Raw genomic sequence first — 25,512 nt, 5'->3', positions numbered from 1 at the left:
AATTCCTGGAATAATGACTGCGTGTGCATAAGAAACGACCTCGAAGAGACTCAATCCCTACTGACTTCACGCTGTAACACCCCGAATTTAATTAAATTGGTTAATTAAATTATTGAAGGATTTAAATATTTGATTTAGTCGAAATTGAATTGTCGGTGTTATTTAAGGGCGTATTTAGAATTATATAAATCGAAGTCGGATAGTCAGAAAATAATATTAAGAATAACATTATTTACAAGTCGGAATTTATTATATTATTGGAATATTATTAAAGGCGATATAATTGATTATTTGAGTTATTTAGTCTTATTGGGCCTAAATTAGTTTGTGAAGGATAATAAAAAGGAGGTGAAAGACTAAGCCCAATTCCAACTATTAAATTAGGGTTTTAGAGATGAGAAGAGTATTGTCATAATGAGAGAAACAAGAATAGAAGAGAAAGAGGCAACTTTGGAGGAGAAGAACAAGCTTAAAGATTTCATCCATGGTGTCAAATTGGAGATGCATTTGGAGACCCATTAAGTTGTTTCCATTGATAAGGTAAGGGTGGGGTTCCTTTCCTATAATGGGGTTGATGAACAATTGTATGTGGGGATTTGGGTGTAGATTTATTGCAATTGCTATGTTAAATTGTTGTTGAAAATTGGGAATCCATGAAATGATGCTAGCTGTAAATTGCAGTTGATGTTTGAGATTGCAGTGCTATTTTGTTTTCTGGAAATTGAAATGTCGATGTTAATGTTAGTATTAATATTCAAATAAATATGAAACTGCTATGCTGTGTCTGAAATATTGAATGTGAGCCACGAATTGGTAAGAACTTGATGACCCCTCCTGTAGCGGCACTATACTAATTGTCTCGTTTCTGTGTGCAATACTAGTCTTCATGTGTGTTGCTACTTGTCTTCTATTACTAATTTACTATGTGTATGCCTGTGTACTGTAGCGGCATATTAGATAATGGATAGAAAGTGAAATTATGAAACTAGTATGAAGTCTATAATAGTGGATTTGTGTTGGGGAAAGATACTGTCAGCGACCCACATGTATATCCAATATATATTTCATTTCCTCAATACTACTTTCATGGATTATACTACTTGTTTCTCTTTCCATGACCACACTCTGTAGCAAAAAGGAAAAAAACGTGGATACTATGTAACACAAACGAAAAGTAGAAAGTAGGTACCATATAATTTCAAAACAGCCCCGTTTGACCGAATAGCGGAATTAAACGGTATAATTAGTTGTTTGAAATTTGATAAAAATTTACGTGGTAGCTAAGCTTAATTAGTACATTAACGTGGTAGTGTTATTTTGTTGAAATTGTGATATTTTACGAATCGACTGAAATTGTGTTTGGTTTAAATATTCTTTACAAATAAATTATAATAATTTAATAGAATTGTTAATAGAGTTGTTAGAGTTGTCAATAGAGTTGTTAGAGTAGACAATAAGTTGTCAGAGTTATTTTGAATTATTAAGAGTCATATTTTTAATTGTTTTGAGTAATTCTGACATGTTTAGAGTTGTCAGTGTATAACGTCGGTGTTTTGTTTTTTTATTGGAACTTTAACAATTCATATCTTTTAAACCGTAACTCCGTTTGAGTCTCCGTTCGAGGCGTTAGAAAGCTAGCGTTTTCTTTTCAATAAAAATGGTTTTGAGCAATAGATGATAGAAATTGGAAATGGAGTAGAAATTGAAGTGAACTAAATTAATATAGTTTGATATTAACTGTTTAAATTAATAGTTAAATTAATTGCAATGAGTTTAATTGATTGGAATATACTTGAAGTTGGATCAATTATTCGGTTTGTCGATAAATTACGATATTTTGAGAATTTATCCGTAATTGTGTTTTGATTGAATATGTATGTTGAGAAATATATATTATTATGTCAATGATGTTGTTTTGATATTGATTCCCTGTGGATAGTTGGATAGCATTAATTTTAATGATTAATTGCTTGATTTTAAATGTGTATGTTCATATATAATTGGCAAAATGAGAATTAACATGAGATAGTATGGTTACTAGTGTTAATTGGATTTTGTGAATCGTAATTGATTAATTGACCTTTTATATGTGAATGATATGTATGTGTTGTGAATGTTGTGTACAATTGGTGGATAATTCATCGAGTTGAATTATTGTGATATGCTAAATATTAAGATGGTAGAGATGATCTTAATTGCATATGTTTAATTAACATTGTACATACATTCATATCATGGATGCCTTGAAACAAAGGTGGTTTGCTTTGAAACATAAGCGTGGCTTGGATTCTAGAGTGAATCGGAAAGCGGTAAACTATATGTTTACATTTGGTGGCTTTGGTCTTGTCCGGATCTGAAGCGTGGCTAGATTCTATATGAATCGGAAGCGGTGGAACTTTGGGTCCATATTGGGTACCACATGCATAGAGTCACATGTCTTGCATTGAGTCACATTGAGGTTAAGTGATGTTTGAATATATGCATTTATGTGATTGTCATGTGTACATGAGATGTGATAATTGAAATTGGTGATGTTTTGATATATAATTGGTTAAACGTGTGAATATGTGATAATGATGGATTGTGTATATATTTGGGATAATAGTATTGAATCTTTGAGTATTATACTATTGAATTTTGTGCTTACTTGAATATGTGAAATTTATTAGATGATACTATTTACATAATTATGACTTGTTGTGCGATGAAAAGTATGAGAGATTAATGAACTGTGGAGGTATGATGTGTATGGTAACTGATGATACTTGCGATGTAATGATTTTATATGCCTGAATTCTAATATACAATTTATCATACGCCCACTTATATGATTCGATATCTCACCCTTTTCTCTTGTTTCGCCGTTGCCTTTATATTGGCAATGTGCAGGTATTCAAGTATGAAGATTTAGTTGCCATTACTCGAGTCGATTGTCGCTCTGATACGTAGCACTCTGGGGGGAACGATTTATGTCATTCATGATGTTGTTGTTTAATTGTGTTATCTTTGTTGAACAAAATGATAAGTTAACTAAAGATATTTTATTGAATACTTGTTTAAGTGATTCCGCTGTGTTTTAATAAAATAAGTTATTCTGTTTCAAATGTGCTATGTATCCGCTTTATGCGACGAGCTGATTTGTTTTGTTTTATTATGTGACACCTCAATTGTTTATTGAGAAATCTTGAAAACTCTGATTTATATATATTTGTCGGGTAGAAATGGGGTGTTACATTAGTGGTATCAGAGCAGGTCGGTCCGTCCGGCCAAGTTGTCGAGTCTGTTGAGTTGTACGACAGTTGAATGCTGTCAGTGTTTTAGTCTTTAGTACACGACATGTGTATGAAACACTGTCGGTACTTGTTTGTTTTGTTGCAGGAATTGGTTTGATTACAAGTGGGGGAGAAGTTTTACTTCTTGAAGATGTTTCTGTTGTAAGGGATGGTCAAGTATGCTGAGTGGCGATGTTCAGCACGGTTGAGGACTGAGAACGTGTCGGTGTGTTTAACCTTTGCGTCTGATGCCGGTGTTTGACAAGTGTTAAAGTGATAAAGCTGCGGTAGACTTTATGTTAGACTCGCATAAGTGATTAATGGACGTAGTCGATGTGTGAAGTGTTGTGAATCGCAAATCCGAGTTGGAACTCGAGAATGCGCGTAGCTTGAGTTTCAGATACCTAAAGTGAACTCCATTTAAAGCGTCAGAGAGATAACGAGATGAAGTGGATTATAAGAATTATTGTCGCAGCCGTAATAGATTTGATTTTAACGTGATGATGTTGGGATGGGGTGCAGTTTGTCGTCGAAGTTATTTGAGGAGTTTGGGAGATAACATAAAAATTGTCGATGCTTGACGTCGATGTTTACAATTCTAATAACGTCATAGATTTGTATCTTGGGTTTCGAGTATCATTTGGACGTACCGTTCGAGCCTACGAAGAGGTGAAGTTGTATTCTACCTTATGGAAATGTCTAAGCCTGTTGAATAAGAATGCTTATTACCGCAAATTTCTGAAGTGAAGTTAAGTAGAACTTATTGTTGATGATTAAGATGAGAGAACAAGTTGTTCGGTATTAAAGATGATTTGAGTATTGATGACTTTTAAGGAAGAGTGAAGTAGTAGCGAAGAAAAAGTCAGACTTAGGGATGATAGAAGTCGTATTTGGGATGCTAAAAGTGGCGGTGTGCATAAAAGAAGGGTTGTATGGAATTTCTATTGCCAGTTTATCATGAGGAGGACTTCGGTTGAGACGAAACAAATTATGTGATGCTAAGTGATTATGAATCAGACTTTTGTATTATGTTTGGATGTCGGTGTCTCATCGACAAGATCGATTGATAAGGTAAGATGATGTAGGAGTTGTGAAAACCCAAAGTGAATAATTGGATTACGTCGTGTTAATGGATTTAAGTGGAAATTCGGAAAGAACGCTATTATGATGTAACAACGATTTATACTCCACTAAGTTTGTCGGATACTAATTGGCAAATTGGGGAACTGATCACCCTCAATCTATTGTTAATGGTAGACGAAACTCGTGTTGGACGTTATAGATTTGTCTTGTTGTCTTAATAGTGTAGAAAGAGTATCTATATTTTATCGTGAAGATAGCCGCCCATCAGTTTGTGTAGCTTGGTAAGAGGGATGGTTGAGTTAGAATTAGATGAGATTAACAATCGGTGTGCTACGTTTTATGCAAGAGAGTTTCACAAAGTGAAATATTCGAAATATCAAATGAACAACGATGTGAGGATGAGTATTGAAGGGAAGTCTATTTTGAATTGAGAAATTGTGAATCATATAAGTTGACAGTATTTAATCAAGAATGGTGACTTAAAAGAGAATTATCAGAGTTGAGCAGCGGAAGCCTTAGGTGACACTGTTGTTGCAAGGCTTGAGGGAATACGAAACTATATGCCAGAAGACGGTAAAGATGAGTTATCTTGATATTTGGATTGATGGACTGTTGGAATAAGTGTGATGCGCCAAAATACTGCATTGAGTCGTTGATTATTGCAAAACTGGTAAGAACTGTAATGTGTTTATGTTCATGAGAATCGTTGTTGTGACGAAGAGGTAGCGATCGAAGTGTTACCAAGCGCGATTTGGAGATTGGAGATTTGGATACGAGGTTTGTGTTTAGATGGTGTTGAGCGAATTTTCGAGGACGAAAATATTCTAAGTGGGGGAGAGTTGTAACACCCCGAATTTAATTAAATTGGTTAATTAAATTATTGAAGGATTTAAATATTTGATTTAGTCGAAATTGAATTGTCGGTGTTATTTAAGGGCGTATTTAGAATTATATAAATCGAAGTCGGATAGTCAGAAAATAATATTAAGAATAACATTATTTACAAGTCGGAATTTATTATATTATTGGAATATTATTAAAGGCGATATAATTGATTATTTGAGTTATTTAGTCTTATTGGGCCTAAATTAGTTTGTGAAGGATAATAAAAAGGAGGTGAAAGACTAAGCCCAATTCCAACTATTAAATTAGGGTTTTAGAGATGAGAAGAGTATTGTCATAATGAGAGAAACAAGAATAGAAGAGAAAGAGGCAACTTTGGAGGAGGAGAAGAACAAGCTTAAAGATTTCATCCATGGTGTCAAATTGGAGATGCATTTGGAGACCCATTAAGTTGTTTCCATTGATAAGGTAAGGGTGGGGTTCCTTTCCTATAATGGGGTTGATGAACAATTGTATGTGGGGATTTGGGTGTAGATTTATTGCAATTGCTATGTTAAATTGTTGTTGAAAATTGGGAATCCATGAAATGATGCTAGCTGTAAATTGCAGTTGATGTTTGAGATTGCAGTGCTATTTTGTTTTCTGGAAATTGAAATGTCGATGTTAATGTTAGTATTAATATTCAAATAAATATGAAACTGCTATGCTGTGTCTGAAATATTGAATGTGAGCCACGAATTGGTAAGAACTTGATGACCCCTCCTGTAGCGGCACTATACTAATTGTCTCGTTTCTGTGTGCAATACTAGTCTTCATGTGTGTTGCTACTTGTCTTCTATTACTAATTTACTATGTGTATGCCTGTGTACTGTAGCGGCATATTAGATAATGGATAGAAAGTGAAATTATGAAACTAGTATGAAGTCTATAATAGTGGATTTGTGTTGGGGAAAGATACTGTCAGCGACCCACATGTATATCCAATATATATTTCATTTCCTCAATACTACTTTCATGGATTATACTACTTGTTTCTCTTTCCATGACCACACTCTGTAGCAAAAAGGAAAAAAACGTGGATACTATGTAACACAAACGAAAAGTAGAAAGTAGGTACCATATAATTTCAAAACAGCCCCGTTTGACCGAATAGCGGAATTAAACGGTATAATTAGTTGTTTGAAATTTGATAAAAATTTACGTGGTAGCTAAGCTTAATTAGTACATTAACGTGGTAGTGTTATTTTGTTGAAATTGTGATATTTTACGAATCGACTGAAATTGTGTTTGGTTTAAATATTCTTTACAAATAAATTATAATAATTTAATAGAATTGTTAATAGAGTTGTTAGAGTTGTCAATAGAGTTGTTAGAGTAGACAATAAGTTGTCAGAGTTATTTTGAATTATTAAGAGTCATATTTTTAATTGTTTTGAGTAATTCTGACATGTTTAGAGTTGTCAGTGTATAACGTCGGTGTTTTGTTTTTTTATTGGAACTTTAACAATTCATATCTTTTAAACCGTAACTCCGTTTGAGTCTCCGTTCGAGGCGTTAGAAAGCTAGCGTTTTCTTTTCAATAAAAATGGTTTTGAGCAATAGATGATAGAAATTGGAAATGGAGTAGAAATTGAAGTGAACTAAATTAATATAGTTTGATATTAACTGTTTAAATTAATAGTTAAATTAATTGCAATGAGTTTAATTGATTGGAATATACTTGAAGTTGGATCAATTATTCGGTTTGTCGATAAATTACGATATTTTGAGAATTTATCCGTAATTGTGTTTTGATTGAATATGTATGTTGAGAAATATATATTATTATGTCAATGATGTTGTTTTGATATTGATTCCCTGTGGATAGTTGGATAGCATTAATTTTAATGATTAATTGCTTGATTTTAAATGTGTATGTTCATATATAATTGGCAAAATGAGAATTAACATGAGATAGTATGGTTACTAGTGTTAATTGGATTTTGTGAATCGTAATTGATTAATTGACCTTTTATATGTGAATGATATGTATGTGTTGTGAATGTTGTGTACAATTGGTGGATAATTCATCGAGTTGAATTATTGTGATATGCTAAATATTAAGATGGTAGAGATGATCTTAATTGCATATGTTTAATTAACATTGTACATACATTCATATCATGGATGCCTTGAAACAAAGGTGGTTTGCTTTGAAACATAAGCGTGGCTTGGATTCTAGAGTGAATCGGAAAGCGGTAAACTATATGTTTACATTTGGTGGCTTTGGTCTTGTCCGGATCTGAAGCGTGGCTAGATTCTATATGAATCGGAAGCGGTGGAACTTTGGGTCCATATTGGGTACCACATGCATAGAGTCACATGTCTTGCATTGAGTCACATTGAGGTTAAGTGATGTTTGAATATATGCATTTATGTGATTGTCATGTGTACATGAGATGTGATAATTGAAATTGGTGATGTTTTGATATATAATTGGTTAAACGTGTGAATATGTGATAATGATGGATTGTGTATATATTTGGGATAATAGTATTGAATCTTTGAGTATTATACTATTGAATTTTGTGCTTACTTGAATATGTGAAATTTATTAGATGATACTATTTACATAAGTATGACTTGTTGTGCGATGAAAAGTATGAGAGATTAATGAACTGTGGAGGTATGATGTGTATGGTAACTGATGATACTTGCGATGTAATGATTTTATATGCCTGAATTCTAATATACAATTTATCATACGCCCACTTATATGATTCGATATCTCACCCTTTTCTCTTGTTTCGCCGTTGCCTTTATATTGGCAATGTGCAGGTATTCAAGTATGAAGATTTAGTTGCCATTACTCGAGTCGATTGTCGCTCTGATACGTAGCACTCTGGGGGGAACGATTTATGTCATTCATGATGTTGTTGTTTAATTGTGTTATCTTTGTTGAACAAAATGATAAGTTAACTAAAGATATTTTATTGAATACTTGTTTAAGTGATTCCGCTGTGTTTTAATAAAATAAGTTATTCTGTTTCAAATGTGCTATGTATCCGCTTTATGCGACGAGCTGATTTGTTTTGTTTTATTATGTGACACCTCATTTGTTTATTGAGAAATCTTGAAAACTCTGATTTATATATATTTGTCGGGTAGAAATGGGGTGTTACACACGCTGCAGCACCAGCTGGGCCAACTTTGTCACACTCATAATTTCGATAGGGATACTTTATAACACTTAACTTACTAACCAACTTCTCAAATGTTTATCTTTTAGTTTCACGATAAAGCTTGCTTGCGATAGAACAATTTTCATGTTGAACTTTTAAAGAAAAACTGTTTGTAACCTATACAAAAACGTCTACGAATTCCACCGCTCGCAATCGCAATTGTATGCATAGAATATTCTACCAAGCATTGGAGTTTCAACAATTTCCAACGCCCCACTTCGAGCGCCTAAATCTCAGTGCCATTTTAGGAACTTCCTTAGGATATGATGTAGGTGTTTGAGTATGAAACATTAGGGTTGATTAATACATTTGACGTGCCTTATATTTCTGCCTAATTTACATATATATGTGTTCAAATGTTCTAATGTAACAATCTCTTTCTTCTTCTAGAAATTAAGATATTGTGATGACTCACAGGAATAAGTTTGGTAGGCAGGGTGGCTTTGACATGATTCGCAGCAAGAGGGACAAGATTGAAACTCCATAATAGGTTGCCTAGTTTATATGCTCTATGCGGAGTTTACAGTTAGCTTGGTAACTGTTATACCCCAAAATTTGCCCGCATCTTTTTTAGAAAGAAGGCAACAGATTTCTGTCTAAAAATTGGGAGTTTCATATAATCTTTGATTTTATTTCACAAATATCCTGATTTTTATGAATACTCGGTTTTTAGAATTTTTCTTATACGGTATTTTGGTTCGCTGTTGAATTTATTCTTACACAAACGCCAATTACTGTTTATCACTTCACACACACTGTTTATTTGAGATTTATTTGCAGATAAATAGTACTGACGCAATTGGTACAAAATTAAATTTTTTGCAGGCGCAGAGTCCGGGGATTCAGACTGTACTGGTAACAAGTAAATTATTATTAGTTTTTTATTTCCCACTAATTTTTGTACTATATTCTATTATTTTCAAAATCGTTTCCTTTCTTTTCAAATCTCTTTCTTTCAAAATCAAATCCTAACTTTATTCTATACACTTTCTTTCAAATCCTACTACCACTCAAATTTTCCTTTTTGTACGGAATCACTTCATTCCCCAACGTCTCTATCCTTCTTTTCACTCTATAAATACCTCTCATTTTTTCCATAAATTCTCACATCAAATTTCAACTCATCTCTCAAATTTCTACCTCATATTTATTTTCTCTTCTTCCCCGGCAAAAATGGCGAAGTGGATGGGTACGTGTTTTCTTATGGTCATTACCGTCTAGGTGGTGATCATGTCCTTCTTCTGTCTGCATAGTCCTGAAAAATGCGGACCTGGGTTGCTTACACTCCCGCTCATCTATATGTTGTTATTTATAGCATGGGTTTTTAATCGTCATTTTTAAAGTTTGTCGTATCTTTCGCTTTCAAATAATGTACCGTTTATTTGTCGTACTGTTCATTATATTATGTAATATTTGTATTGTCAGTATTAAATGTCGTACTATCTGTCGTACTATAGTTTAATTATCCAGATAATATTTTGGGTGTTTTCTGCTAGGTAAATATTTATTTTTCTGCGCATTAAATATTTTTCAAGGTTATTATCGGTAATTTCGTTCGCGTACAGTGTATTTTGTTTATTTATTATGTTTGTGTTTTTCTAACAACTCATGTAAATAAATATTCACCATTAACACAACAAAAAAAAAAGAAAAAATTAACTTTAACTATTACGTTAATGCCTGAACAGCCAGTTGACAGTCAAACCCGCTGACAGCATGATTCTCCGTGTTTTGTACCATCAATCTTTTGCATTTCAAAATTCCAAGATTTTTGTTCTAGAAGTCTTCTGATAATCACATGATCAGCAGAGACTCAGCACTGCACAAAAATCAGGTACGCTTAACTGTCTCCTACACAAACAGTCCCTAACTAGGGTTTTTGTTTTTTTTCAGGAGAACAAGTTTTTTGAGACCTCAAATGGATTTCATGGACCTCCATATATCTCAAAGTACCACCATACAAATTTTCAAACTTCAATTCGCTCAAACGCACAGTCAGCAGCTCAAACAGTCAACAGACGACCAGTTTGACCGAAAAGTGAACAGACAGTCAAAAATGAAATTTTTTGTCAACATCCATATTTTGTCAAAAGATTCATCATTTGATCATTGGTTGATCATAATTCATCAAGGAAAGATCAAAAATCAACAAAACCCTAAGTTTCAAAATTAGGGTTTTCTCCTAAAAAGTCAACTGAACTTTGACTGGACATAACTCTCTCCTCGTTCATTCAAAAAATTCCAACCAAAGCTTGTTTTGAAGGAAATTCAATTATCTTTCAAATTCAATTGATCCCATGGTCATTGGATTCACCATTTGCAAAATATAAGCTCAGACATTACAGGTCATTTTCAAAGTCAACTAAAAGTGGTTTTTTGTCAAAGGCCATAACATCAAGATAACTTCTCCAAATGAAACAAAGTTTCCAAAGTGGCTTGTAAAGGACATCTTGAGGTTTCTAAAAAGTACAAGAACTCCTTGATATGATAAAAATTGAGGGATTTATGCCTTGTTAAAGTTGGCTAATTTTTGGAAAAATGCATGAAACCAACATTGATCAAAAATGTTTTTTTTCAAAAGGGGCCAACTTTTCATGATCCAAACATGATCCTAACAATGTTAAGGGCCTCTCACGACCAACCTAAGGCCCATAGCATTTTTATTTCTTTTTTGGTTTAATTTTATTACATTTAAAGTTAAATTGAAAAAGAAATGGTGAAGGATAATGATACAATGCTTGATTCTTAAGCTAAAGCCACCAAGAATGATTCAACTGTGCAGCAAGAGAAGTACGTAGCAGGCCTAGAGCAAGAGGGTGAAGAAAATTCAAAGCCATGGCCAAAGAATTCAAACTTTTTTATATTAAAGAATTCAAAAGTTCAAAGATCATCAATGCTTGGTAGCTTAGTTTTGAAGCTCATTCATTGCTTATAAATGAAGTAGGACACTTCAGTAACAGAGAGAAACAATTGTAGAATCAAATCCATGCTTGTAACACACTTGTATCATACTTGAATTTTTGCAAGAAATTTGAAATTCGAGTTTTAAGTTTCAGCTAGTTTCAATCCAAACTAAGTATTCAGACATCATCTCTGAACTTCATTGAACCTATCCAAATAAATTTTAAGCATCAAAGCCTCACAAATCGAGCCACACAAGCCACGGTTTGTTCAAACATAAATCACCTCATATCTGATCATACACGCATGTTTAAAAAGATGTAGACATATATTTGAGTTTAGTTTGATGTACTGATCGTTTCTGGAAGTTTAATTGAGGTTTGGATGCTTGTACACGAAGTTGCCATTCTAGGGTTCTTGAGCTCCATTTTAGGATTATCCGATTTAGGCAAAATTAGGAGAAACTAATGGCATATTTGAACTCAGTGGATCAAGGCTAGTTGATTTCATAGGTCGCGAAAAATTTATGCATGAGTTTACCCCTATTCGCTATTTTGCAGGTTTGAGACTCACTTATTACAGCGTTGTTTTTACAAAAGCGCTGTTAAAAGTGGTGGCGAGAGGTTGAAGATGAAGACGTGGCCTCTCCCTATTGGCCAGAGCGCGCGCGTGTTTTTTTAAATTAATTTGTGATCCAGTGTTTTGCAGGTTCTATTGTTACCACGTGCCTCCACTCTATTCACCCTTAGATCAACTTGTCAGCTCATCTAACGCTTATGACATGCTAGTCCTTACCATGGACTCTCCAGCCAACCACACTTGATCATTAATTATTTATTTTCAATTTTATTTAATATAACTTGCAAAATTAATTTAAAATAGTTTTAAAAATCAAAAAAATATAATAAAAATATTTTTAGGTTTATAAAATAATCTATTAATTTTTGACACAAAAATATTTTATTTTTCTTAATAATTAAAATATTTTTTTTGGAGTAAAAGAAATTTTTTATTACCCAAAACAAGAAGTTACAAAGCCGATCCTTAGATCCAGGCAACCAAACAATCAACAGACCTTACATCAACTAAATTAGCAAATATCATAAGTATCTAATTTCACATGGCCCTTAAGCTCTATCCTATGGTATGCTCGGTTAACCACTAAATATTGAATTTGTTTGACAGGATCATCCCCCATAGGTTGCTTGTTGAAAATCAGACCATTCCGTTCTTGCCATACATGGTATATCAACTCTGCCATAGTCATTTTGAGCAGCTTTCTCTTCCATCCCTTCTTATTTGTTTCCAGATTGAACCATCTGCTTTCTTGTGTCCAGTCTACACTAGTCCTATTGTATCCAAGCCACGTGAGAAGTTTTTGCCAAATACCATGAGTATACCTGCAGGTAAAGAATAGATGATTTATACTTTCAGTTTGGCCACAAAAGCTACATAAACCATCGGTTATCACTTGGATTTTCTCAAGTCTATCCTTCGTGGGTAACCGGTTCCTCAAAGCAAGCCACAAGACAAAACATGCGCGAGGCCTAGCAAAGTTATGGAAGAAACTTTTCCTCCAATCGACTGGAATGCCATTGTCCCGAATTTCCCCATACATGTCACCAGTTCTGAGTTTCTGTTGCTGTATGCTCTTACCCCAATATTCACTAGCCACAGCCAGATCTCTCATCTTTGTTATACTTTTAATCATCCATGAATGTGACTTACTCACTTGCCATTGCATAATGGCTACACCTTTCAAATAATAAGCTCCTATCCACCGAATCCAAAGCTTATCTGCCTTCATGTGTAAGTTCCAAAGCAGTTTGATAATTGTTGCTTTGTTCCAATCCAAAAGGCATGTCATGTTCAGCCCACCTACATTTTTAGGAAGATATACACTATCCCAAGCCACCAAAGCCTTTCTGCCAGTTGCTTTACCTGACCACAGGAAGTTTTTACAAATTGAATTAATTCTGTTAATGATGCTTTTTGGGAGAGGAAAGACATTCATCCAGAAAGCAGCAATGGCAACCAAAGTACTCTTCACCAATTGCTGTCTGCCAGCATAACTCAGCAGATTGGAGGACCAGTGTTGAATTTTTCCAGCATTCTATTTATAAGAGGTTGGCATTGGTTCACAGTAATTTTCCTTGAGGACAGGGGTACTCCTAAGTACCTGAATGGGAGTTTGCCACTACTATATCTAATGTTTCCAGCAATAGTCTGTTGGATATGTTAAGAAGTCCCTCCAAAATAGATTTTGCATTTAGAGGGATTAGCTTTCAAACCTGTACCTGCAGAAAAGTTATCAAAAACTGTCATCAAAGCCTTTACAGATTTCTCATCTGCCCTGGAGAATAAAAGCAAATCATCTGCAAAGCAGATATTAGTGATGCTTTCCTTGGCACATTTGGGATGATAGTGATAGTCAGGATTTTTACTTAAGGTTCCAAGGCTTCTATGGAGGTATTCCATGATTAAAACAAACAAGAGAGAGGAGATAGGGTCTCCTTGTCTCAAGCCCCTCTTGGCTTGAAGGACTCTACTTAAATGGCCATTAATCCAATATCTGTATGAAACACTTCTCACTGCAATCATAGTCCAATTTGTGAATTTACTTGGGAAACTCATCTCATTCATGATCTGTTCTAGGGCATCCCACTCCACAGTGTCGTATGCCTTCTGTAGATCTATTTGCAGAGTACATCTAGGTGACAAGTGCTTTCTATTGTAGCCCCTAAGCAACTCATAAGCCATAATGATATTATCATGTATAGTTTTACCTGGTATGAAAGTTGTTTGACTATCATCTACCACCTGATTAATAACTCTGCTCAGTCTCATCGTGAGGATTTTTGATATGATCTTGTAGAGGGTTGTGCAGCATGCTATCGGCCTCATCTCTCTCATTGTCTTAGCTTCCTTGGTTTTGGGTATGAGTGTCACCACTGCACAATTAACAGCCCTATGTAATCTATTATTCTCAAAAAAATCTTTGATAGCCTTAATCACCTCATTCTTGATAATTGTCCAGCTTGCTTTGAAGAATTTGGCATTGTACCCATCTGCACCTGGGCTTTTATTGTCCCCAATGCTCTGCAGTGCCTTCCAAATTTCCTCTTCTGTTACCTCTTTCACTAGACTATCTTGCTGCTCTCTATTCATTTGGGCCCCCTTCCTCATGATACTTATATCAATATGCTGTCTGCTGTTGGTTGCTTGGCCAATAAGATTGGTATAGAACCCTAGAACTTCTCTTTCCAAATCATCATGTTCAGTAAGTTTTTGCCCCTGTTCATCCTCAAGCATTATGATTTGGGTCTGCCTGTTTTTTGCTTTCAGTTTTGCATAGAAGAATGCATTATTGCCATCTCCCAAAGCAATCCAGTCTTCTTTTGTCTTCTGTTGCAGGATTTTCTCTTCCAGCTCTGCACTTCTCATCACTTCCTCAGTCTATATTTTGACATTATTGCAAAGTTCTGGGTTCAGTGGATCATCATTTAAACAACACTGAGCTTTGTCAAGCTGCTCTCTGCTTGCCTTGAGATTTCTCACTCCCTCTGTCATGTTCCAGCTTAGCCCTTTGAGTTTAAATTGAAAATTTTGGAGGTTCTTCCACAGATGATACATGGGGTAATCAGTGCCAGTTTGGTTCCAATTCTCTCTCACTGTGGTGAGAAACTCAGGGTGGTCCACCACACAGTTCAGGAATTTAAACCTTTGTTTCTGTTTTGCTACTTGGTGAGTACTATCCAGCTTGACACGCAAAGGTGAGTGATCAGAGATGTGTGAGTTCAGAACTTCAACCTCACTGTTGGGATAAGAATTATACCATGCAGTATTGACTAATGCTCTATCTATTCTTGTATAAATGGGATTCTCCATTTGTCTATTAGACCAAGTGTAATTAGGCCCTGTTGTGTCATGTTCAAAGAGGTTATTGTCACACATCATTTTCTCCATATCTATATACTCAGCAATGTGGACCTCATTACCTCCAAGCCTATCCTCCACTTTCAGGACATTATTATAGTCCCATATACTAATCCAAGGTCCATTGATGGTGTTGTTGATCCGGTGCAGATCCTGCCATAACTTCCTTCTATTAGTTATTTGGTTATGGGCATAGATGACAGTGAGATAATGGGAAAGTCTTCCTTGCTTGGTATAAACCTCAGTATGGATAAATTGATCAGATTTCTCAATAACTTTCATACTCCAAATACTAGGGTTCCAAGTTAGCCAGATTCTTCCATTGGTATGACATTCATAATTATCAGTATACTCCCAGTCAAAACCAAGTTTCTTCCTAATCTGGTTGCAATTATTCATTTTCACATGAGTCTCAAAAAGAGCAATGCAATTTACCTTTTGTCTTCTGAGGTGGGCTCCAACCTCAAGGCATCTTGCATTTTTATTTAGCCCTCTCTGTAGCGGGGAAAATCTGACATCGAAGCCATGGGATTGACTCGAATCAATATTCCGTTTTGAAATCGCCACCGCGCTTTATTTTTTCAAAGGAAAAGGGAAAAGAACGTAAAACCCAAAGTTTTGTTTTTAAAAAAAACAAGAAAGAGATCTCAGGTTCGGGTGTTGATTATATGAGGGGAAGGTTTAAAGCACCCCTCATATCCGTGGTACTCCACGGGAACCTTTTTGAAAATCTGTGTTGTGTGTGTGCTAAAAACGGTTTGTTTTATTTTTAAAATAAGCTCAGCAAAGCGTTAAGCTTTGGGCCTACATACCTCCTCGGTGCAATGGAGAAGTCAGAGCTAATGTAGTTCCGCTTTTGGGGAAAAACGTTTTTAAAACGAATAAACACTTTGTTGTCGTTAGAGAGAAATACTCAGCCATTGATCTTGAGCATGAGAACAAACAAGTTCTTTGCATCGCAAATGGAAGAAGGGCGCCAACTCGGATAAAATCAACGAGTATGCCACTAGCTCTCTCACGCGGAAAAGATCTCGTTATTATCAATCAATTTCAAAATCGTGGGGTATAACCACTCGTTTCGACAATTAACGGTGTCTAAACTTTTTGAAGAAAAGCCACTAAGGGCGAAAGATATTTTTAAGAAAAAAGGTTTTGAAAAGATTGCAAACATAAGAATATTTTGGAAAAAGGGAGAAGATTTTGAAAATTTAAGAATGGGAGGAGATGAAGAGGCTAACCTAATGCATAAAATAAAAGCTAAGGAAAGAAACGGCCTAACCAAATAAGAAGCCAACACTTGACATTAAGAGCCAAGGTAGTTTTCCCATCCTTTGGATTTATCAATACCAACACATTAACACTTGGGGATCCAGATGAACTTATTGTCTTAGCACCATTTTTCATTAAGCACATTAAGATTCTGACGAAAATTGGGCAGAGTAACGGCTGTTTTCGGGTAAAATCCTTATATCAGTACCTTGGAATTAACCATCAAGGGCTTTCAAGGAAATACCTGCACACATAAACATACAACAGAACAATGCCAGACAGACAGAACAATCACAGGATAGTAATAGAATGAGTCCAAAGGTACTAGGTCCATAAGTCCGAATCTCCAAAGTGCTAGGGATAGTAACCGATAGTCCAAAGAGAACCTTATGTATTTTTTAGATTTTGATTATTTATTAGTGTTTTAGCGAAAAAATAAAGTATGGTCCAGGTGGACAAAAGAAAAATAACAGAAGCATAAACATATGTCCAAATGGACAAAGAGAAAATGACGGAAAGTAAATATGATGAAATGATAAAGTAAAGCGATAAAGCGAGAAATATAAAGAGCGGTAATATAAAGAGCGGTATAGTAAAGGTGTGGAAATTAAAGTTAGTTGTTAAGTGTTAAAGATAACCATCTTGAAACTTGTCAAGTATGTTATCAAAGTTAGTAGGAAGATCTATGGTGAGTGAATGATGTACTCGGATTTAAATTCAATGGGGTTTATCAGAAGCTTGATAGAATCATAGCGACTACACGATAAAAACCTCCACAAGTCTTAAATCAACCGCATACAATTCTCTTCCATGTTTGATCTTTTTTTATTCGGGACACGAAATATTGCGCTATGTTAAGCAGATCGCCAAGTGATTTATGTAGAAATCACCCTACAACGAGGCCGGTCAAAACTTTATGTGCTAATGCATGCGAGAAGAACGATATGTAGATCGCCTTCCGAAAGCAATACCGCACGAAAAGAAAATAGGTAACGATCTAGTCTTTACTAAGAATCCATAAGAATTCTCAAAGTATTAAGACTTTCATCGATCAAAAGAAAAAAAGGAGAAGGAGAAGATAAAATGCATAAAGATAATCAACTCACACTATCATTAATATCATTCATCTAATATTATGGATTTGGTTCTTTCAAACCTATCAACATCCTAGATCCAATGATATTAATGAAATGGAGGAATAGGAATAAAATTCACAAAAGATAATCAACTCACACTATCATTAATATCATTCATCTAATATTATGGATTAGGTCATTTCAAACCTATCAACATCCTAGATCCAATGATATTAATGAAGTGGAGGAAGTAGGAAGCCAAAACAAGCATAAAAAAGGCAAAAAAACACATTCTGCCAGCAGGAAATCGATTTACCTCTGTAGGAAATCGATTTCCTGAGTGCAGAGTTCAAATTTTTGAAAAAAAATAAGGTGGAAATCGATTTCCTACAGAGGGAAATCGATTTCCTGCACGCAGCATTCAAAAAATCAGCATTAGGAGGCATAAAACTTGACTTAAGCAAACATACAAACACCTTATGATCACATATCCATTGGAGCACGAATTTTCCATCAAATCTCCATCAAATAGCACCAATATAGCATCAAAGATGCATTGAACACAAACAACAAAGATCTACATCTTAGAATTGAGGAATTTACCAATTCTTGAATTAAAGTGTTGAAGTAGCTTCAAGAACAAGCACAAAGTGTAGATCCTTCAAGTATGGAGATGAACAATCAAAGAAAAGAGTGAAATGTAGGAGGCTTAGTTCAAAATTAGCAAGATTCAATGTGAACCTTACTAATCTTATGAAAATGAACTTTGGGTGAGGGTTTTGGAAAGGGTGAGAAATGAATTTGCAAGCAATTTTTTGGCTCTCCAAGCTTGAGAAATGAATTTGCAAGAACTTTTTTGGCTATCAAAAGCTTGAGAAATGAATTTGCAAGAACTTTTTTGGCTATCAAAAGCTTGAGAAATGAGAGAGTAGAGGGCTCTATTTATAGAATTGGAGCAAGAGTAGTGGCAAATTGGTCTTTTTGTGTTTGGTGATTAACTTGTGTTTAATTGGTGATTAAAGTGGCAATTAAATGGTAAAAATGGTAAAATGAGGTTAAAATGGGTTTAATGAATGAATTAATTTTGATGAGGTGGAAAATTGGTAAAATGATCAAATAAAAAGGTGCCAAAATGATGTCAAGCTTCCCTCCTTATATTTTTTTTGAATTTTGCGCACAGGAAATCGATTTCCCACAGGGGTAAATCGATTTCCATCTTCAAATTTTCAAAAAACTGTTTTCTTGCACTGTTTTGATTTTTGCCCGATATTTTTCATACAAAACACAAACAAGGGAACCAAAATGCATATTTTTGTATTTTGGTTAGTATAAAACAAATTAAAGAAAATTAGGTGCTTGATAGTTCCCCTCAAAGACGAAGCGAACATAACACCGAAAAATGAAATCTCAAGATTGTGATCTTGATTAATGATTGAGATGCAAATGATGTATGATCTTAGGGTCAAAAATTGGGGTATGACAGATGCCCCTATTTAAGTTTCTTCTTTCCGGAGATATGAGGGTTAAAATCCTCAGCTCGACGTAATTGAAGAGACTTAAATATAAAACACACAATTTTTGAACCTAAGGTATAATGCGATGCTAATGGATGCATCAAGTATGATTATGGAATAGAGAGAAGTATAACACCACTGGGGAGATAAGAAAGGACTCCACTGGGGAAAAGGTATGTGTCATCCAGGAATAAAACTTGGATTTCACAGGAGAAAGAGACAGTCAACAGAAGCTTTCAAGATAAAACATGATTGAACTTCGAAAAGAGAGTATCTGAGGCCTACATGAATGTGGCTACATCAAAATGAATATCAAGGTAAAACATGATTGGACAACATCAAATGACAACTAAGGTAAAACATGATTGGATATCGTCAAAGGATAATCAAGGTAAAACATGATTGGATAATCATCAACGGACAATCAAGGTAAAACATGATTGGATAACCATCACAGGTCCATCAAGATAAAACATGATTAGATGTCATCACAGGGATAATCAAGGTAAAACATGATTGGATAACATCAAATGACAATCAAGGTAAAACATGATTGAAAAATACCAAATGACAATCAAGGTAAAACATGATTAGGTAACACCAAGGTCAATCAAGGTAAAGCATGATTTAAACTTTGGGAAGAATGTATCAGAGACGTTCAAGATAAAGCATGGACGAAGCAACATCAAATGACAACCAAGATAAAACATGATTGAAGGTAACCAAGATAAAACACGGTCGAAAGTGATCAGGATAAAGCATGATTAGAGACAATCAAGATGAAACATGATTGAAGGGAACCAAGATAAAACATGGTGGCAGTGATCAGGATAAAGCATGATCAAAGACAATCAAGATAAAACATGATTGAAATCTTTCAGGAATGACACTGAAAGAAGAAAAGATACATCTAGGAACAACACTAGACGGACAAGACAAACAAGTATCTGTTTTGGATAGGTGCCAAGTAAGTTGGACTTTGATCTCAAGGTGAAGATGTTGATAGCAACAGGACCTCAAAAAATGCAAATGAGTATGAAATTTGTTTCAATGCATGATGTTTAATTTTTCTATGCATGATATATGATCAATGCAATGCAATTTTTTGTTACAATTGAGGGAGACTCTTTTGTGAGGCACGAAAGGAACTCGATTCCTCAACACGGGAACTCTGCCAATTCTGCTGACGAAGAAGATGCTTGGACATACTTCTATTACACTGGTAACTGTATCAAAACAATGATCCTTTGAGAAGGGCTGATAAAACTGCTTGGGGATTGCTGAAGAAGATTGCCCCCTGCTAATTGTTGCAAGTTAACTGATCATGGCTTCAGTTCTTGAAATGATATTCTGATCAACAAATCTTGACTGAACATCTGAATAACAGGATCTTGAAGTAACGTGCCCCTGATAGGATCACTGATCAAGTTTCTCGACTGTTTGAACTTCCTGAAAAATGAGTGCTTACTTGCAAATAAAATGTTCATTCAAGAATGGTAATTTTAATGCAATGCTCAAAGAATATTTTTGAAATCAAAATCATTTTTGGAAAGATGTTATTGATGTAAAGCAAACGGAATCACTGGTCAAAACATAAAGGTTATGACATTCAAAGTGAAAGATAAAACAAAGATATGGTATCAAAACAAAAGATTGGAAAATCTCATGGGAGTCAGCTTACGCAACCTTGTTGTAGTATGCTTTCAAACAAACCTTGCCTCAATTAGGTCTTTTAAAGGTTGTAACGTGGCCTAGTTCACGGTTTTAGAAACAAAGGATATAAGGCTCAAAATTTGATTGTACCCACCCCATCTTCGTGATGATCTCCAGTCCTAAAACTCAGTTAATTCAACTTATGCATTCAGGTTCCAAGAGACTTCTGGAATTGCACCTTTGATAATGATGATATTTCACAAGCAAAGAGAACTTTTGAGATGGCGATCACTTCTTCCTTTTGTATTGTCACAACATTTTGTTGCTTGAGGAATTATTGACTTCTCTTTTTTTTCATCTTTTCTTTTTATATATCCCTAACTTTTGCCTGAACTGTTTATTTTGAACTTACAGTCAGCGGGATGCCCTTATTTTTGCCTAAGTCATCATTTTTGGTTTTGACTTAGCAGGCTTTTCTTTGTATACATTTTTTTGATACATTTTTTTTTGAAAGATAGTGACTGCCTTGCTTAATGATTGATGAACCATCATTGGCTTTTGATTGACATCTCCAACATTTCTTTGATGTATGCGGAGGAACGCTTGTAATTGAAACCTTTGTTGAAAGGTGTACTGAATGATTCTCTTGAAATAGAATGCACAGCCAAATTAACTGAGAACTACCCTGCCCCAGGTTAAAAATGCGGGTTTTTTCATACAGAAAGAAACTCCAACTTCGAAGGCTCAGAGGGGTTGACAAGGGATTAACTTCCTTATTTCTCCAGTGTTTGGGAATTGAAACAATGCCTGTACATCATCAGTAAAGTTTTATTCTAAAGCATACAGTTCAACAACTTGGGTATTTCGTTGTCATCATCCTCCCTCCAATCTTTGCATAAAACACAAGTTTGATAGAGAAAGCAAAAGGAAGCAAAAGTTTTGTAAAAAAGGTATAAACATAAACACAGTGGATGTTAATGAATTCAAAATATGCAATGCTCATTTCATTAAAATCACCATTCAGAAACAAACAAGATCTAAAAGTAAACAGCACAATAAAGGAAATACAAACAGTACAGAAACAAGGCCTAGTGACTAATCAGCAACAAAGATGAGCTATCTTGTCTGAAACACTTGGCTTTAGGAAAATTGGGCTTTGACTTATCTTCAGCCACTTTGATCTGGAAAAGGATTAGTGACGACATTAGGACCCATATCCTTGAAAGAGAGCATCTTTGATCTCACCAACTCTTGGTCTTGTTGAAGTTCTTCCATACTCTTCAGATACATGCTTCTAGTTCAATGTGTCGAGGAATCAGCTTGACGATAGACAACAACTCTGAAGATGGAGACAGACAAGGATAAGTTTCTTGGACAACCTGGATGTATGTGTGCAAATGATGCAATTACTGTTTTTTTTATTTATTTATTTGATTTTCAAAGAATTCAAGTTATTACTTTGTAAACATCAAAACATGAAGGAAATAAATCCTAAATTGGATCAAAGCTTTGATCAAGTTATCATCAAGATCAATCATCCATTTTGGTGGATTAAGGTTTTCACCTCATCGACACCCAAGATCCATTGAGTTTGATGAAACTTATGATGTTTACAAGGAAAGACCTATGATTTCCTTGGAAATCAAATGAATGCATGGATGCATGGTTTATGCATCAATCACAATCAAGATCACACATGGTCGCATAAACAGAGTTCAAAGGTTCGACGTCACGAGCATGGAGTCAAAGTTAAGAACCACCCACAAAGGTATGTACTAGGGAATTTTGTACCTGCCGAACGGGTTCTACAATGGTTCCCAGAGTTTTCAATCTTCTATCGGATACTACCGGCACGCACAATTGCTCATGGGCGCCAATAATATGCCTAAAAAGACCTCGTCTGAGCGTAGCATCGCATGACAACAAGCTCAAATTGGTACTTGATCTTGTTTCTGCACTACATCCTAAAAAGGCTTAGATGGGTTAAAAGGGTTCTAGGTCATTCAGCTTCTATGGACACTCACTATTGAAAGTAATAGCGTCCTTACGATGATTCGTAACAACATCTACTACCTTCCATGAGGCCTCCACTGATTGGGGTTCCACCATATGATGCTCATGTTAAGGATTGCTCCTGACATGCAACTATTGGTCTTACCACCTCCTATCTCAAGTTACTCACCAAAGTTCGGGTTAGAACTTTATCTCATCACAGAGGAACCATCGAGCACCAAAAAGAAAATAAAAGAAAATAAAAAACAAAGCACACAATAATATATACAGATACAAAACACACAGATAAACAAAAATAGGCTTAACACACTTAAAATTGGGTCCCCAGTGAAGTCGCCATTTTTTCTGTAGCGGGGAAAATCTGACATCGAAGCCATGGGATTGACTCGAATCAATATTCCGTTTTGAAATCGCCACCGCGCTTTATTTTTTCAAAGGAAAAGGGAAAAGAACGTAAAACCCAAAGTTTTGTTTTTAAAAAAAACAAGAAAGAGATCTCAGGTTCGGGTGTTGATTATATGAGGGGAAGGTTTAAAGCACCCCTCATATTCGTGGTACTCCACGGGAACCTTTTTGAAAATCTGTGTTGTGTGTGTGCTAAAAACGGTTTGTTTTATTTTTAAAATAAGCTCGGCAAAGCGTTAAGCTTTGGGCCTACATACCTCCTCGTTGCAATGGAGAAGTCAGAGCTAATGTAGTTCCGCTTTTGGGGAAAAACGTTTTTAAAACGAATAAACACTTTGTTGTCGTTAGAGAGAAATACTCAGCGATTGATCTTGAGCATGAGAACAAACAAGTTCTTTGCATCGCAAATGGAAGAAGGGCGCCAACACGGATAAAATCAACGAGTATGCCACTAGCTCTCTCACGCGGAAAAGATCTCGTTATTATCAATCAATTTCAAAATCGTGGGGTATAACCACTCGTTTCGACAATTAACGGTGTCTAAACTTTTTGAAGAAAAGCCACTAAGGGCGAAAGATATTTTTAAGAAAAAAGGTTTTGAAAAGATTGCAAACATAAGAATATTTTGGAAAAAGGGAGAAGATTTTGAAAATTTAAGAATGGGAGGAGATGAAGAGGCTAACCTAATGCATAAAATAAAAGCTAAGGAAAGAAACGGCCTAACCAAATAAGAAGCCAACACTTGACATTAAGAGCCAAGGTAGTTTTCCCATCCTTTGGATTTATTAATACCAACACATTAACACTTGGGGATCCAGATGAACTTATTGTCTTAGCACCATTTTTCATTAAGCACATTAAGATTCTGACGAAAATTGGGCAGAGTAACGGCTGTTTTCGGGTAAAATCCTTATATCAGTACCTTGGAATTAACCATCAAGGGCTTTCAAGGAAATACCTGCACACATAAACATACAACAGAACAATGCCAGACAGACAGAACAATCACAGGATAGTAATAGAATGAGTCCAAAGGTACTAGGTCCATAAGTCCGAATCTCCAAAGTGCTAGGGATAGTAACCGATAGTCCAAAGAGAACCTTATGTATTTTTTAGATTTTGATTATTTATTAGTGTTTTAGCGAAAAAATAAAGTATGGTCCAGGTGGACAAAAGAAAAATAACATAAGCATAAACATATGTCCAAATGGACAAAGAGAAAATGACGGAAAGTAAATATGATGAAATGATAAAGTAAAGCGATAAAGCGAGAAATATAAAGAGCGGTAATATAAAGAGCGGTATAGTAAAGGTGTGGAAATTAAAGTTAGTTGTTAAGTGTTAAAGATAACCATCTTGAAACTTGTCAAGTATGTTATCAAAGTTAGTAGGAAGATCTATGGTGAGTGAATGATGTACTCGGATTTAAATTCAATGGGGTTTATCAGAAGCTTGATAGAATCATAGCGACTACACGATAAAAACCTCCACAAGTCTTAAATCAACCGCATACAATTCTCTTCCATGTTTGATCTTTTTTTATTCGGGACACGAAATATTGCGCTATGTTAAGCAGATCGCCAAGTGATTTATGTAGAAATCACCCTACAACGAGGCCGGTCAAAACTTTATGTGCTAATGCATGCGAGAAGAACGATATGTAGATCGCCTTCCGAAAGCAATACCGCACGAAAAGAAAATAGGTAACGATCTAGTCTTTACTAAGAATCCATAAGAATTCTCAAAGTATTAAGACTTTCATCGATCAAAAGAAAAAAAGGAGAAGGAGAAGATAAAATGCATAAAGATAATCAACTCACACTATCATTAATATCATTCATCTAATATTATGGATTTGGTTCTTTCAAACCTATCAACATCCTAGATCCAATGATATTAATGAAATGGAGGAATAGGAATAAAATTCACAAAAGATAATCAACTCACACTATCATTAATATCATTCATCTAATATTATGGATTAGGTCATTTCAAACCTATCAACATCCTAGATCCAATGATATTAATGAAGTGGAGGAAGTAGGAAGCCAAAACAAGCATAAAAAAGGCAAAAAAACACATTCTGCCAGCAGGAAATCGATTTACCTCTGTAGGAAATCGATTTCCTGAGTGCAGAGTTCAAATTTTTGAAAAAAAATAAGGTGGAAATCGATTTCCTACAGAGGGAAATCGATTTCCTGCACGCAGCATTCAAAAAATCAGCATTAGGAGGCATAAAACTTGACTTAAGCAAACATACAAACACCTTATGATCACATATCCATTGGAGCACGAATTTTCCATCAAATCTCCATCAAATAGCACC

The 25,512-nt window shown here is 35.1% G+C and overlaps 1 long non-coding RNA gene across 1 annotated transcript; it reads left to right on the top strand.

Moving 5' to 3' along the window:
* Positions 1-406: 406 nt before the first annotated feature.
* On the top strand, positions 407-8,194 carry LOC131599400 (uncharacterized). Its single transcript, XR_009282740.1, has 3 exons — positions 407-540; positions 2,890-5,666; positions 8,016-8,194. It is a non-coding gene; the product is annotated as an uncharacterized LOC131599400 (long non-coding RNA).
* The last annotated feature ends 17,318 nt before the right edge of the window (positions 8,195-25,512 follow it).

Source organism: Vicia villosa, linkage group LG4, assembly GCF_029867415.1.
Source record: "Vicia villosa cultivar HV-30 ecotype Madison, WI linkage group LG4, Vvil1.0, whole genome shotgun sequence".
Classification (NCBI taxonomy): Eukaryota; Viridiplantae; Streptophyta; class Magnoliopsida; order Fabales; family Fabaceae; genus Vicia; species Vicia villosa.
This window is presented reverse-complemented; position numbering and strand designations above follow the sequence as displayed.